This window comes from Macaca mulatta, chromosome 18 (assembly GCF_049350105.2).
Source record: "Macaca mulatta isolate MMU2019108-1 chromosome 18, T2T-MMU8v2.0, whole genome shotgun sequence".
In the NCBI taxonomy this organism is placed as follows: domain Eukaryota; kingdom Metazoa; phylum Chordata; class Mammalia; order Primates; family Cercopithecidae; genus Macaca; species Macaca mulatta.
In genome coordinates this window covers 24,671,527-24,685,993 of record NC_133423.1, presented here as the reverse complement: position 1 = coordinate 24,685,993, position 14,467 = coordinate 24,671,527, and the positions used below count along the sequence as shown (strand labels likewise).

General features: G+C 43.3%; 1 long non-coding RNA gene across 1 annotated transcript in view; it reads right to left on the bottom strand.

Moving 5' to 3' along the window:
* Positions 1 to 12,902, bottom strand: part of LOC106994525 (uncharacterized) — a 64,009-nt gene extending 51,107 nt beyond the window's left edge. The window contains exon 1 of the long non-coding RNA XR_001441133.3: positions 12,746 to 12,902. This is a non-coding gene — a long non-coding RNA (uncharacterized LOC106994525). The remainder of the gene's footprint in view (positions 1 to 12,745) is intronic.
* Positions 12,903 to 14,467: the final 1,565 nt, after the last annotated feature.

Below are 14,467 nucleotides of genomic sequence, written 5' to 3'. Positions count from 1 at the left end.
ATGATATTATTGGTTTTTTTCTTTAAAATCCTCTATTTTAGAGTTTCATGCTAAAATGTTTATGGAAGAAATATGTGATGTTAGGGATGTGCTCAGAAATAATCCATTGAGGGGAATGGGTACATACAGTTGAAACAAAACTGGCCAACACTGATAATCACTGGAAGTCATTGATGAGTATTTATGGATTTGTTACACTTGTCTCTCCATTTTCACATAAAATTTGAAATTTTTATGATGAAATGTTCTTGAAAACTTAAAAATGAATAAAAGTTTTAAAAAAGAATGGATGTCCCTTAATTTCTCAATATATTAGGAATATTTTACAGTAGTCTCTCTGGTGAAGAGGTGACTGCAGAAAACATACTTTGAGAAACATTTTGTAAGAGTCTTAAGAACATTATCAAAGAAGTTAGCTTCCTCTCCACTCTGCACACCTTATGCCCACCCATCCTAACCCTGTAAAGAATCTTAGTAAGAAGTTATCTTCCTTCCCCACACAGGTAACTTCCCATTCACCCTGGGAACATCTCATTCTGATGGATGCTACAAAGAAGATAATATCAGCTAACACTTTACTGAACACCTTTTATGTTTTAGGCCCTTTACATACATTTGTTTTAATCTTTACAACAAGGAGGGCATTAGTACGCCCATTTCACAGATGAAGAAAGAGAGGCTTAAGAATAAGTGAAGTCACTTGCTCATGGTCACACAGCTGAGAATCTTTTTTTTTTTTTTTTTTTTTTTTTTTTTTTTTTTTTTTTTGAGATGGAGTTTCACTCTTGTGGCCTTGTCGCCCAGCTCACTGCAACCTCCGCCTCCCAGGTTCAAGCCAATCTCCTGCCTCAGCCTCCAAGTAGCTGAGATTACAGGTATGTGCCACCATGCCCGGCTAATTTTGTATTTTTAGTAGAGATGGGATTTCTCCATGTTGGTCAGGCTGGTCTTGAACTCCCCACCTCAGGTGATCTGCCCACCTCAGCCTCCCAAAGTGCTGGGAAAACAGGTGTGAGCCATAGCACCTGGCCACTAAGAAGCATTTCATGCAGAATTTCTGCACGGATCTTTTGGACTTCGAAGACTGCACTGCCCCCTGCACCATAATGAACCCATACTTAATTGTGCTGTTTGGGCTAAATTTCTCCTTTCCCCAAGCCCACAAAACTATTTTGTAATTTCCTATGCTGACAATCATGAAACTTAAGTGTGCATCAGAGTTACCCACGGAGTTCGTTTAAAGTGTAGATTCCTGGGCAGAATCAGAAACAGAAAAGATTCTGACTTCATGGATCTAGGAACAGGGCCAAGGAATCTTCATTTAGCAAGAGATTCTGATGGAGGTGGTCTGAGAACAAAGCTTGGAAGGACACTCCTCAAATCCATCACACTCTTCAACTTCAAACATGTTATAATATGATCCTAGATTCTTTGGTTCCTGGCAATACATGACTTTAAATGAGTAGATAGTTACTCAGCTTCTTCAGAAAGTCTTTTTGTCCTGTTCTCTCTTCCCCCAGAATAACATAAAATCATCCTTGTCATCCCAGTAATAACGAGTGCACTAGAACCAATGTTCTGAGACATATAAAGGCCATGCCACCATTCACACGCCTTTCTTGAGACTGGCCACAATAAGTTGAATTTAAAATTACAGAAGCTCAGGGATGTAATTTACTATTAAGATGGGCAGTTTAATCCTTCAGTTCAGCTAAATATCTATCATAACTGAACATTCCCCAAGTGCCAGGTATTGTAACACAAAGATGAACAGGACACAGGCCTTCCTTTGGAAACTTTGTTTAGAAGTTTCTCAGTGATCATGACCTAAGCTGAGCTTTGAAGTCAGCTACACAGTAGAGAGGGGAATTTCTCTACTGAACACATAAAGTAGTAAAGCCCCAGAGAGGCCTGGTGACCTGCCCATGGTCACGCAGCTATCTTGTTTTGAGCCGCTCACTGTGAGAATGAGCTCAGTATCTTAAAGATGTACAATGTCAAGGCCTGGAGGAATTAAATAATCTACCTGAGAGCCTTCAAGACTTTTGCAGCCTCCCCCAGAGACTCCAGTTTACAGTACATAACTCTTCCCACAATCCAATTCATTTTTGCTTAGGATTTATCAGCCACAAAAATGGGTTTAACCTTTTGAGCTTCAGTTTGGCACCTCCTGCATTTCCACCCTCAAATGCTGTCTCCCACCCCATCTGGCTGTGGCAAGACTCCTTCAAAGACCAGACATCTCTAAAATTAGGCATCGGCTGAGATTTATGCTGATTCTCTTGATTCAGTCCAGACTTGTCAACTTCCCTGGAAGCAAGCAGAATGTTCCATAAATTACTGCAGCCTTTTACCCACCAAACTATTTTTAAAGGGTGGTCTATATCAAATGCAATTAAATCTGAATTGTTGCCTCAATAACTCTGCCTTCTTTCTTTTCCCGTTCGCTTATATGCTCAAGTGTATTCAGCTTGCAATACATTAAGAGCTCAGTTCGTCACTTGTGTCAGCCTCTGGAGAAATGGTAAGAGCAGTGGCACTTTCTGTTCCCCGTGGTGTGGAAGCAAAGTCTCAGAATACCTCATCTTAACACGCACTCTGGTTACACGTGTCACACTGATTCCGACTCCAGAAAATGTTCTGGTGCTAATTAACAGAGGTGCCCAAGGAATTAAACTCAGAGGAAGTTCTAGGACCCGAGGGCTCAACCAGGTCTTACTGTCTCCATCAGTTTCAAGGATACTCACTTGCACTCTGGTGAGTCCCCCGTTACCTGACTATCATGTAGCCACTGGATTCCATGCCTGCCCTGGACTAAGCCTCGATTTCCCATCTCTCTGGAGTTCTTCCCTGCGTAGGTAGAAGTGAGGCCATGCTGAAGGAGTGGTCCTGAAAGCCCTTTCCCGTTTCTCCCCTGCAATCATCCCAAAAGGCAGAGAACAGGATTGCATCTCAATGAGAGAGGATGTGTTTAATGAGGCATCTGAGTCCATTTTTCTTGTTTGCTGGCAGCTTTTAAACTTCATGCCTCCCTCATCCAGTGGTGTCCCACCTCTGGCCAAGCTGATAAGAAAGTTGGGGTGCTCCCTCTCTGGACTTCTGGGAACTCTCACCCCAGCCCCACCCATCAACCACAATAAAAACCCGGGCCAGTCTCCTTTCCTTGCTCAATGACTTGGGAAGTCACTTCAGACTTCCCTGTGTTGCTTGCCTTGCTCTTCCTAGAGACCTCAATTATGTAAGTAATAAATGGTTTGTATCCTCTTGGTGTGCATGAGGCACCACTGATCTTGATATCCAGACCAAATTTTAGGCGGGGGCCCATCTGCCTCTGCAGGTGACCAGAACAATATGTTTTTCCTTCCTCTTGAGACCACAGTCCCACCAAAGCAGGTCAGTGAAAGAAGCAAAGACCCTGGGGCCTCCCTCACTATGGCTGCAACCTGAACGTGTCTCCCCATCTGGCTGACACCTGATGAGGCCTTGGGACATTGTTGTTCCTGCAACACATTGGCCAGAGACCAAAATCTTGCCCTGGCTGTAACCACTTCAGCAATTATCCACCTAAGTCCTGCCACTTAATTTTTCTCTACATTGGAAACTGTCTATATACCACATCTCTCTCTCCTGCCACCTCCAGCCCAGCCCTGCGACTAACTCAGTGTGAATTCATAAGATGTCCTTTCTTGAGATACTTTATTGCCATCTACCAGAAAAAAGTGGTAATAGCTATTGAAATCTATGGTGATTGAAACACAGGTGGCTCCCCCTGGAGTTGTGCAATTCATAATCTACAAAACCATAAGGAGAGGCCCTGTTCCTACCAAAGCTAGTCCTAGTCCTTTCCTGAATTTCAGGGGAAACATGAGTTCATGACAAACAAGGCAGCCTGGCAGATTCCAGCTTTCTTGCCACATCAATATCAGCACCCCTCATGTTGGAGGAAGGTGGCTGATGGTACACCTTCTGCATCCCTTGACTGACAGTTCATCATCCCTTAGTTCTCCATGGAAACTACCGGTGTTTTCAGTGGGACAATTCTTTCTTGTATGTGACTGTCCCTTGTACTGCGGGACATTTGACACACCAGCAACCAGGCACAAATACTAGGTGGCTGGGGAATGCCAGTTACTGTGGAAACCCAAAGCATCCCCTCCCACATTGCCAAATGTGCACTAAGGTGATGGTGCACCCTGCCCCAACAGTTGAGGAGCACATGGCGATCTCTCTGTATCTGCCTCTGTCTCTAGACTATGCTCTTTACGAGGGCAGGCATTTTACTTTCCACAAATCTACCTCCCTACTGCCTAAGCACAGTGCCTCACTAGAGTACCTGTCATTTTACCTGAATTGAAAAAGAGCCCTATAGGACTGACCGGGAGAATTAGCAAATCAGGACCTGCATCTGCGTGGAGGGCAACTCACGCTCTCCTCACCTCACTTGCTAGGAAACAGCCCAAGCTAGGTCATCTCCACCAAAACTCAGAGTGCCTGGTTCTTTAAACTCTCTTCTTGACTGGAGTGCATCTGCCTATGCCCATTGGTGTACTTGTCACCCACAGCAGAAGCATTGATCACTATAGCTTCTCTCATTCTCTCAATAATTAGTAACAAGTTGCCTTTTCCCTATGCCTAGGGAACTGAATAGCAAGTGTCTCCTGCATGGAAAAGGAAGAATAAGATAAAGCATGTGCTGACAAATAGAAATAGTGAATCACTTGTTTAAAAAAAAATGTGAGGAGGTACTGAATCAGGATTTCTGCCTTACATTCTGCTGCAATTGTCCAAAGTTCTTCAAGGGATTTATATGTTTATTATCTCAAAAACCTGTGTTGAATAGGTAGGACTGGCAGAGCAGGGGTATTTGTCTACCCATCATCCTTGTTCCTTGCTAACTGACCCTGGTTTTGTTCAGATGTCCATTCTCAAGAGAAATGACCCCATTCCCACCTCGGGGGTAAATCTAAGCCAGAGATTGTCCAAGTACAGCCCAAGGCCAAATTTTCTGCCCTGTCACCTGTTTTTGCATGGCCTGGAGCTAGGAATGTGTGATAGTTCATTCTGTGTGTCAACTTGCCTGGGCCATGGTGCCCAGATATTTGGTCAAACATTTTTCTGGAGGTTTCTGTGCAGGTGTTTTTGGATGAGATTAATACTTAAATTAGTGGACTTTGAATAAAGCAGATTATCCTCCATAATATAGGTGAGCCTTATGCAATCAGTTGAAGGCCTGAATAGAACAAAAGACTCACCTCCCCTGAGCAAGAGGGAATTCCATCAGCAGACAGCCTTCGGAATTGAACTGCAACATGGCTTCTTCCCTGGGTCTCCAGCCCACCAATCCACCCTGCAGATTTTGGACATGCCAGCCCTCCACAACTACATGAGCCCATTTTTAAAGTCTCTCTCTACATATAGACACATCCTATTGGCTTTGGTTCTCTGGAAAACACTGACACCAGAATGGTCTTTGCATTTTAAAATGGTTGTATTTTAAATGGTTATATAAGCACCCACATTAATGTCCTTAATTTTGTCTCATAGCCAGCAAAGCCTAAAATATTTACCAGCTGGCCCTTTAAGAAAGTTTGCTGAAGTTGATGTCTGTTCAAAGCCAATCATCTCTGTTCTATTATCTTTGCTAGTGATTGGCTTACAGATGGAATCTGTCTGGCCAGTCTGATAAGATGGAAGTTCTTCTAGGGGGCTAGGGGAAAGGCTTATTTGCTCAGAAGAAGGAATAACAGGATATGAGGGTTGGTGCTGCTGCAGTCATTCTGCAGGCATGAGGTGAGCCTCAGCACATGGTCACCTCACTGAGGATACCAAACAAAAAGATGGAAAGGATCGCTCATGATATCGTGGAGCTCTAGAATTAATACTCTGTCTCATTGCTTCTTGTTGTGTCAAACAATGAACTGCTTTAATGTTTCCAATACCTTGAGTGAGAGTTCTTGTTACTTGCAGCTAAACACATCCTGATACTGCATCTGGAAAGCGAGGGCCAGAGGGGTTTCATTTTTCTTGTTGGTGCCCCCAGATAGTGAGTGATAGACCTGGAACTAGAATACTGGCTGCTCTAAACTGAGAACCCTTAAGTTTCTAGTTAGACAAAGTGTAGTGTTTCATGAATGAACTGAGACTAGCTAGGTAGATTCAAGTGATTTCATTCTTGCTGGCGTTTTGAGGGAACTATTTCATAACAAAAACTATACCCACCACCCAACTTTCTTGCATTTACTTTATTTTTTGTTAAATATTTAAGGAACCAAATCATTGATATTTTCCCAAGAAAAAAGAGTCTTAGAAAAATACCAATAGTACAGTATACATACAAACAGGAGAAAATCTGTATCCCTGGCCCGGCCATTCTGGGTTTTTGTTGTAGTTGCTATTTGTTTGTTACTTATTTTTTTCATCACTAGGACAAAGAGTTTAATTTCACTAGCTACTGCTGCATGAATGTTCTAACCGGAGAAATTTTCTTTCTTGTTCTCTTATACTACTCAAATAGTCATTTTTATGCTGCAAGGTCATACACTTGCCAGCTACTTAACCTTCACTGCGGCCCCTCTAGTGGTCTCTGTTCCTACTGTGCCCATTTCACAGATGGAAAAAAAAAGGTTAAATGACTCTCCCCAGACTACAAAGTGCAGCTCACCACAACCAATATCACATAGAGAATAGAGATGATTACTGCATCTCTCAAGCCGAAGCTCTCTTTGGGTGTTGTTCCTCAGATAATTGCCTCCTGCCCCGCCCCCCATAAGTGTGTCTATAAATGTGTCACCTCACTAAGGATACCAAACAGAAAGATAAACAGAAAGGTAGAAAGGATCACCCATGATATCATGGAGCTCTAGAATTAATACTCTGTCTCATTGCTTCTTGTCGTGTCAAACAATGAATTGTCTTAATGTTTCCAATACCTTGAGTGAGAGTTCTTGTTACTTGCAGCTAAACACATCCTGATACTGCAGCTGGAAAGCGAGGGCCAGAGGGGTTTCATTTTTCTTATTGTTGCCCCCAGATAGTGGGTGATAGACCTGGAACTAGAATACTGGCTGCTCTAAACTAAGAATGCTTAAGTTTCTAGCTAGACAAAGTGTCTAACCCCTCTCCAGGAGTGGAGGGATTCACTGCAGTTGCTCTCTGCCTGTGGTCTTCCACATGGAAATCTGGGATCCTCACACAGACTTACCTTTCCTTTGGGGATCTGATTAGTTCTCAGACATTTTTTAAGCCCAGGAACTAATGGAGAACCAGAAAAAAATTACCATCTGCCCAGTTTACAGTCATGGTTTTGTTTTATTTCAAATCATCTCAGAATCCTGTACTTGTGATTTTGAGTTGTGTTATAATTAAATCTATTCTTTAGAATTATGGACCCACATGTAAGGACCCACATAGATCCTAGACATTAATCCTGTCCAATTACTCCATCTTTGCTTCAGAACATCCAGAGCTCATCGCTAGAAAACTCTTCCTAACATTGGGACAAAATTTTTCTTCCTGCCTCCTTTACCCACAGGTTGTAGTTCTGCCTGCTGGTGCCTTCCTGAACAAATACATTTCCTCTTTCACAAGCCAATCCCTCAGATATTTTAAGACTGCTACCTTATAACCCAGAATTTTCTCTTCCCCCTGCTAAACATCCTCAGTTCCCTTAGCTGCAAAGCCAGGAACCTGGGTCCAAATCTACTCAGCAGTCTGACCAGTCTTCTCTATAAATGGGCTCCAGGAATTATGAGAAACTTAATTGAACATCGATCTTCCCAAACTTCCCTCATACTCATGGGTTTTGTAAATTTCCATTGAATAGCATTTTCCTTTTGTGGGCTTATTTCTTATGACCCTTTGGAAACATATGAACTTAATTGGGTTCCTATAATTCCATTCATTTGGGTCTATTTTTCCTAGAAAATGTTTGCTTCCCAGTAAAAATCAGAATAGGACCAATTTGCTACACCAAGGAGCCCGGTTTTCTTGCTAGCATCATTAGCAATGGGGCTGTTTTGATAAAGGCCAATTTTACCTACAATTAACACCCAGTGTCTGGTTTCAGATGCAAGCTAAATGTTGTCACATGTATTTTAAAATAAGTGAATGTCCCATTAATATGTGTGAGCCTCTTATGAGTAAATTCAAAATTTCCCTGTGGCAAAGGAAGGTGATCAGAAGCCTCAGAGACCAATTTCAATCAATACCGAGAATAAATGATAACATTGCCTTAATCTTAAAAGAGTCCTTGTAACCAGAGAGTCATTTAAGGCACAGCTTCTTGGTGAAGATTTCAAACCAATAACTAATCAATCAACAATAATTTTTGAGGACCTACTTTGCACAATGCAGAATAATAACTTGGCCTGCAGTCAGAACATCAAGACTGACACAAGCCTACCCTGGATTTTGCCATCTGGTTGTGGAGCTAAGACAACACATCTGCCTTGGCACCAATGAGGCCACACCTACTAAGTACCAACACATGGAGTAGATCATTAGTGCCGAAGCCTTGTAGATGGGGAAGACAGCTAACATGTGAGTGCTTGCTCTGTGCTCACAGCGCTATGGACGTTATTTCCTTTACACACTCCAGCAGCTTGACTTGGGAGAGAAGCGAGTCAATGCAAGATAGTGACTCTCAGTCCTATCTTCCTGGAATGGAAGAGGATAAGACCCCAAACCAAACTGCAGGATGAAAAACTTCCCCTTGTGAGTAGTTCCCAGAGCTGAACAGGTGACACTGAGCTCCAAACATCTGAGCAGAGTAGAGAAGGGAAAGGAGGAGAGGAGGTCCAGCAGGGTACTGTGGGCAGAGGGACTGCAGTGGCACCAGGCTGGGAAGTGCCTGTGGGAGATGCCCCTGAGGCTGTTGAAAGTGAGGACAATGTCCTTGGCAGAATGGGAGGTCAGGGCCCTGCGGTCCCACTCCAAAAGTCATGCCCCCTCCCACTCCCATCCTTCTGAACTCCTAGAACCAGAGTGAGAAGTGACCTTGACATTCCTCTACCAGCCCTCCATTTTGAAGCTGAGGACAACATAGTCCAAGAAAATGAAATAATGTATACATATCACCTTGATGCTTCCTACTTAGGCTGGGATTAAGCGCAGGCTTCTAATTATCAGTCTGATCCCTTTCCACTGAATCACACTCTCTGCCAAACCAGGTTTCTCTTCAGCATTTCCCATCTTCTCCTCCCCTTTCTCTCAGTTTCTCACATACAGGCGGGGTTGTGGTGCCCTGTCTACACACTGAAATCAATAGCACCTTACACAAAAGCCCGTTAGACTGACATGACTCAAAACTTACATGGGAAGGGAAATAAGCTTTGTGCATAAGTAACTATAAATAAAAGCCCAAAACTAGTGAAAGTTTCTAGATCTCCTTTTTATTTAAATGTTCCTCATTTATATGCAACCAATTCACAAAAGCCCACACACCAATCTGTAATGCACCTGGTATTGTGAGAAATTGCCAGTTTGGTAGTGTCATGTTTTTTTCCCTCCACAATAAAAACTGCACAAGTTCATGTCCTTAGGGTGCAATCATCTCTTTTCCTTTCTTTTAAATGACTCCCCCAAACAAGTAGGTTTACGAAATATAACAAATGAAACAGGTTCTAGTCCCAATCTTCTACCAACACGCATCCAGGTATATTTTAGCGTGAGGATGTCTAACAGCTCTCTCTGATGTGGCTTTGTACCACACTCGTACCAAACCACAATCTGTGTTGGCCTGCAAGAGCTGCCATAACAAAGTGCCAAAGACTGAGTGGCTTAAACATAGACATTTATTTTCTCATTGTTCTGGAGGCTGGAAGCTTGAAATTAAGGTGTCAGTAGGGGTAGGATCTTCTGAGACCTCTCTCCTTGGCTTGTAGAGGGCTGTCTTCTCCCTGTGTCTTCAACTGGTCTTCTGTCTGTGTGCATCTGCATCCTAATCTTCTCTTCTTATAAGGGCGCCAGTTATATTGGATTAGAGTCTACCCTGATGATCTTTTTCTAACTTAATTACCTCTTTAAAGACCTTATCTCCAAATACAGCCATATTCTGAGGTGCTGGGAGTTAGGACTTTAACATATGAATTTGAAAGGCGCACACTTCAGCCCCTAACACTCAGGCCTCTGACTACCCCCAAATTCGTGCCCTCACATGCAAAATATATTCACCCCATACCAACGGCCCCGAATGTCTTAATCCTTTTCACCATCAATTCAAAGGACTCTACCTAGAGCAGCTCTTAGGGCTGGCACTTGAAGAGGCAGAGAAGAATTAAAAGAATGTGCCATTTCTCATCTGGGACTGGAGTTTAGGCCTGGCTTCCAGCACCAGAAGAGAGACTTTGGCTAACAGGGTTACTTCCGCTGGAGAGATGTGAGGCTGTCCTGTGGGGTTGTGCAACCCTGAACACTTTTAGAAAGGAGTCTGTTTCTCCTGAATCACTGCACAAAAGCTTCAAGGGTGAAGTGGTAAGACGTCTATGGAGAATTCATCTCCTATTGCCTCTTGTTCAAAAGGAGCTGATCGTCTCTGTTCTAGGAAAGGAATACAGAGAGCTGATTCAGCTTACCAAGAGTAAAAATAGCTAAGTGGACAGCTTGAGCGAAACTTAGCAGTTCACCTGTTTTTCCTATTATCAACTACAGAACAAAGTGTATCAAGGACTGCAAAGTTAGAAGCCACTGTAAAATCAGGACTCTGTGTAAAAATCCTCTATCTGAAATTGAGAAGAGATGGCAAGCTGAAAATAGACAGCTGTTTCAGATGCTTCTCCTTGAACAGCTGCCAGGGGACCAGCAGTCAACGGGAAGCCTCGATGGCACTAGTTCGGGGAATGCACTGTAGCACGTGGCTGTCAGCAGGATCCCATCAGCTCACATCCAAGGGGAAAAGGCTTGGGCTTCCCGTCATCATTTGCCAACTTTCCAAAGTTCAGTGTTATGTTCAGGCTAGGCCAAAGTGTAGTTGTGGGTCAAGTTCATTTTCGGTGGTGCAAGGCTGGAACCTTTTCAATAAAGATGCACTTACTTAGATACCTATGACTTCGGAACTCTAACATTTGAATTTACAATTGAGTCCTTCAGCCCTGCTGACCAAAAGCAAGCAGAATGTCCAAGAGGGTGAAAATAGAGATGAAGACAACCTTCATGAGCTCTGCTGCTGCCCCTGAATGTTACTCTGGTGCTCTAAGAAATGACAGTCTAGGCTAAGCACGGTGGCTCGCTCCTGTAATCCCAGCACTTTGGGAGGCCAAAGCAGAGGCTCACTTGAGGCCAGGAGTTTGAGGCCAGCCTGGGCAACATAGCGAGACCCCATCTCTGCAAAAATATAAATGTTAAAAAAAGAAATGACAATCTACAATCAGTTCCACTGAGGTGTAAAATAGCCATGTTAGGGATTTGATAAGGGAGGAGGGCTTTGGGCTTGAGAAAAAAAATACACACACACACACACACACATACTCCTTTTTAAAGAGAGAAAAGAGACAACTTGAGACTAGCAAACATGCCCCAGTTTGTCCATCCTCAAACATTATTAGATGAGTCTGTCATGTTGACAAATAGCCCCCACTAACAACAGGCCCAGCAGACAGCAAACACAAGCAGGGTGTTCGATTCCCACTCCTCTCAGACGCAAATTGTGGAACGCAGGAGGCCTATACAGTGCACACATGTGATCTAAAAATACCACGCCAGCCTTGTCTTTGTGGGGATTGCTTCCCAGGCGACAGAGGCCCTGAGGCCTAGGACCTGCCCAGGGGAGGGGCAGGGGCCTCTGCCTGCACCAGGACTAATTACTGGAGGACCTGGGCAGGCAGCTGCCGGGCCCTGCTCCCCATTTGTGAGCACGTTGCAAGGCAGTGGTTCTAACTTTAGAACTGCACTCTAAACTTTGATCTCCCATCACTGCCTGGCTTTAGGCAAAACATAAACTTGAGAGCTGCAACATATTTTTTAAATCTTATTCCCCTGGCAGTTTAAGAATAAGGACAGGAATTATTTTCAAATGAGAATCTTTGACTGCATAACACAGGCTTCCAAAATTAAGCAGAAACACATGGCAGCTCTTATTATTAAATTTCCCTTGGAAAACAATGGTTTAAATTAAGGGGAGGGGGGACAGTTTGATGAAACTTTGAAATGCGAAGCTTCAAGTTTAAAATAAAAAATGACTCTACTGTTTTGTTTTCTTTAAAGATTATGAGGGAGTTTTTCTAGCTTTACCATTATTAATCAATTTCTACCAATGTTTAAAATTGAATGCTTGGGGTTCGAAAGATAAATGACTATTTTTTCAAGCTGAAGTCAGGTGCTAAGGGGTTTTCTGAAGTACGGAGAGAAATTTGCGCTGCCCAATGGAAGCATCTCTCCATAAAACGTATTTCTACGAAAATAATGGTGGTGAAATTTAACTGTATCATAATCTTTACCTGATTCTGTGTAGAATTCAGTAAGAAACAGAAACCTTCTAGCAAAGTGTGCTTGTGCCACAATTAGGGCCAGCCACTGGCATCTTCTATCATCAAAATAAATCAAAACACAGCTTTCCTCTTCTCCCTAAGAAATTCCCAGAAAGGATTTGGGCAAGAAGATGTTCTTAGAAACTGCACCATCTCAAACCTCCCAGGCACTATTTAATTCTTCCTTCCCCTTAAGGACTAAATCAATTACTACCTTCTCAATGAAGCCTTTCTGATCACCTCATTTAAAAGTTTCCTGTGTCCCAATCAGCCCACATCCTTACCGTGCGTAGCGCCCATTTGGAACTTATTATTTCCTGTTGGATGTTGTTAGTGATCTTAGGAGTGTGTCTTTTCCCTTTGCAGCTACCTTATAAGCTCCATGGTGGTAAGGATCAGTGCTTTCTCTTTTTTGCATACCTCATTGGGCCTAGCTCAGTGCCCCAACCAGTGGCTGAGTTCCTGTGCCGAAGACTGCAGGGGATACCAGCAGCGCTTAGTAATGACAAGAAGTTATCTTCTAGCATCACCCAGGGGATGCCCTGGGGAACAAACACAAAGGAAGAAAAGACACCTCAAACTACTTCCACTCGCCTTCTCACTCATGACCCCTAACAGTGCCTGGCTGTGCTAATGGAGGTGAGGCAGCCTGCTGGGCTCACAGCAAAGTGGTAAATTCTACTATCAAGGCTCAGCTTGATGCAGAAACGAAAGGAAAGGAGAGAGAAATTGTCCCCACTCTGATTTTGCAAATGACTTTATTTTTTGACTTCTGTCAATATTCATAACTCTGCTCCACCTTCATGCCCTGGCCTGATTTTAAGCTTCTCTGATTAAAGGGATGATTTCTGTGCAGTGCATTACTGGCTGCAATAACATCCATTCCCCACCCCCATCCCCCACACACAGCCACCAGTTCTCATGCCATCTCTGCAAAATTTTTGAAACAGCATCAATACCAGTTGTAGAAAAATAAGAACATCATTCACAAAACTTGGTTTATGCAACTGAATTCCGGTTTGGAGAGACTCCCTTTCTCTTTATAAGAAACTTCTATTCTTCTTTCAAATAGCCAATAAATCTCTACCCAATTTTGGATAGAGATTTCATTGCCTGAATCATGAAGAGACATCAAAGGTTCAGAGGAGAGAACTTTGCCCAGGTGAATGTGGAAAAAATAGATGCCATCTGTGATGTAAGAGCTTGTGATTCATAGTGTGGTCCACAGACCAGTGTCATCACCTGGGAGCTTGTTAGAAATGTAAGAATCTCAGTTTCCTCTCCACACCTACTGAATCAAGATCCTTATTTTAACAGGATCCCCAGGGATTTCTATACACATTAATATGGATTAGAATATCCAATAAAAGCTGTCTCCCCATCAAAAAGCCTTCTCTCTCCAATTTGTCATGCTGGCCTGAAATGCTCATTATAGAGATGAACAGGATGGGGGTGAGCCATGCTTTTTCACCTTTAAATTGGAAGTTCACCCAAGATAAATGATATATTAAGGCAACTCAGATACTGGTACTGAGGAGCCCCTTTCCATGGGAATCTGCATTTGAAAGGGGGGAAAAAAGGAGCTAATGCTTTGGACCCTCTAGGAAAATATGTGCCCTGGTCACGAGGATGCTAAGGCCATGAGAAATGCTCTGTCTAGATCCAGATGTGGAAGACAGAATCCCTACAATGGAGGCCGGGCATGGTTGCTCATGTCTGTAATCCCAGCACTTTGGGAGGCAGAGGCAGGTGGATTACCTGAGGTAGGAGTTCAAGACCAGCCTGGCCAACATGGTGAAATCCCATGTCCACTAAAAATATGAAAATTAGCCAGGCGTGGTGGTGGGTGCCTGGAGTCCCAGCTACTAAGGAGGCTGAGGCAGGAGAATCATTTGAACCTGGGAGGAGGCCGCAGTGAGGCAAGATCACGCCACTGTACTCCAGCCTGGGCAACAGTGTGAGACTGTCTCAAAAAAAAAAAGAAAGAAAGAAAGAAAGAACAAGAA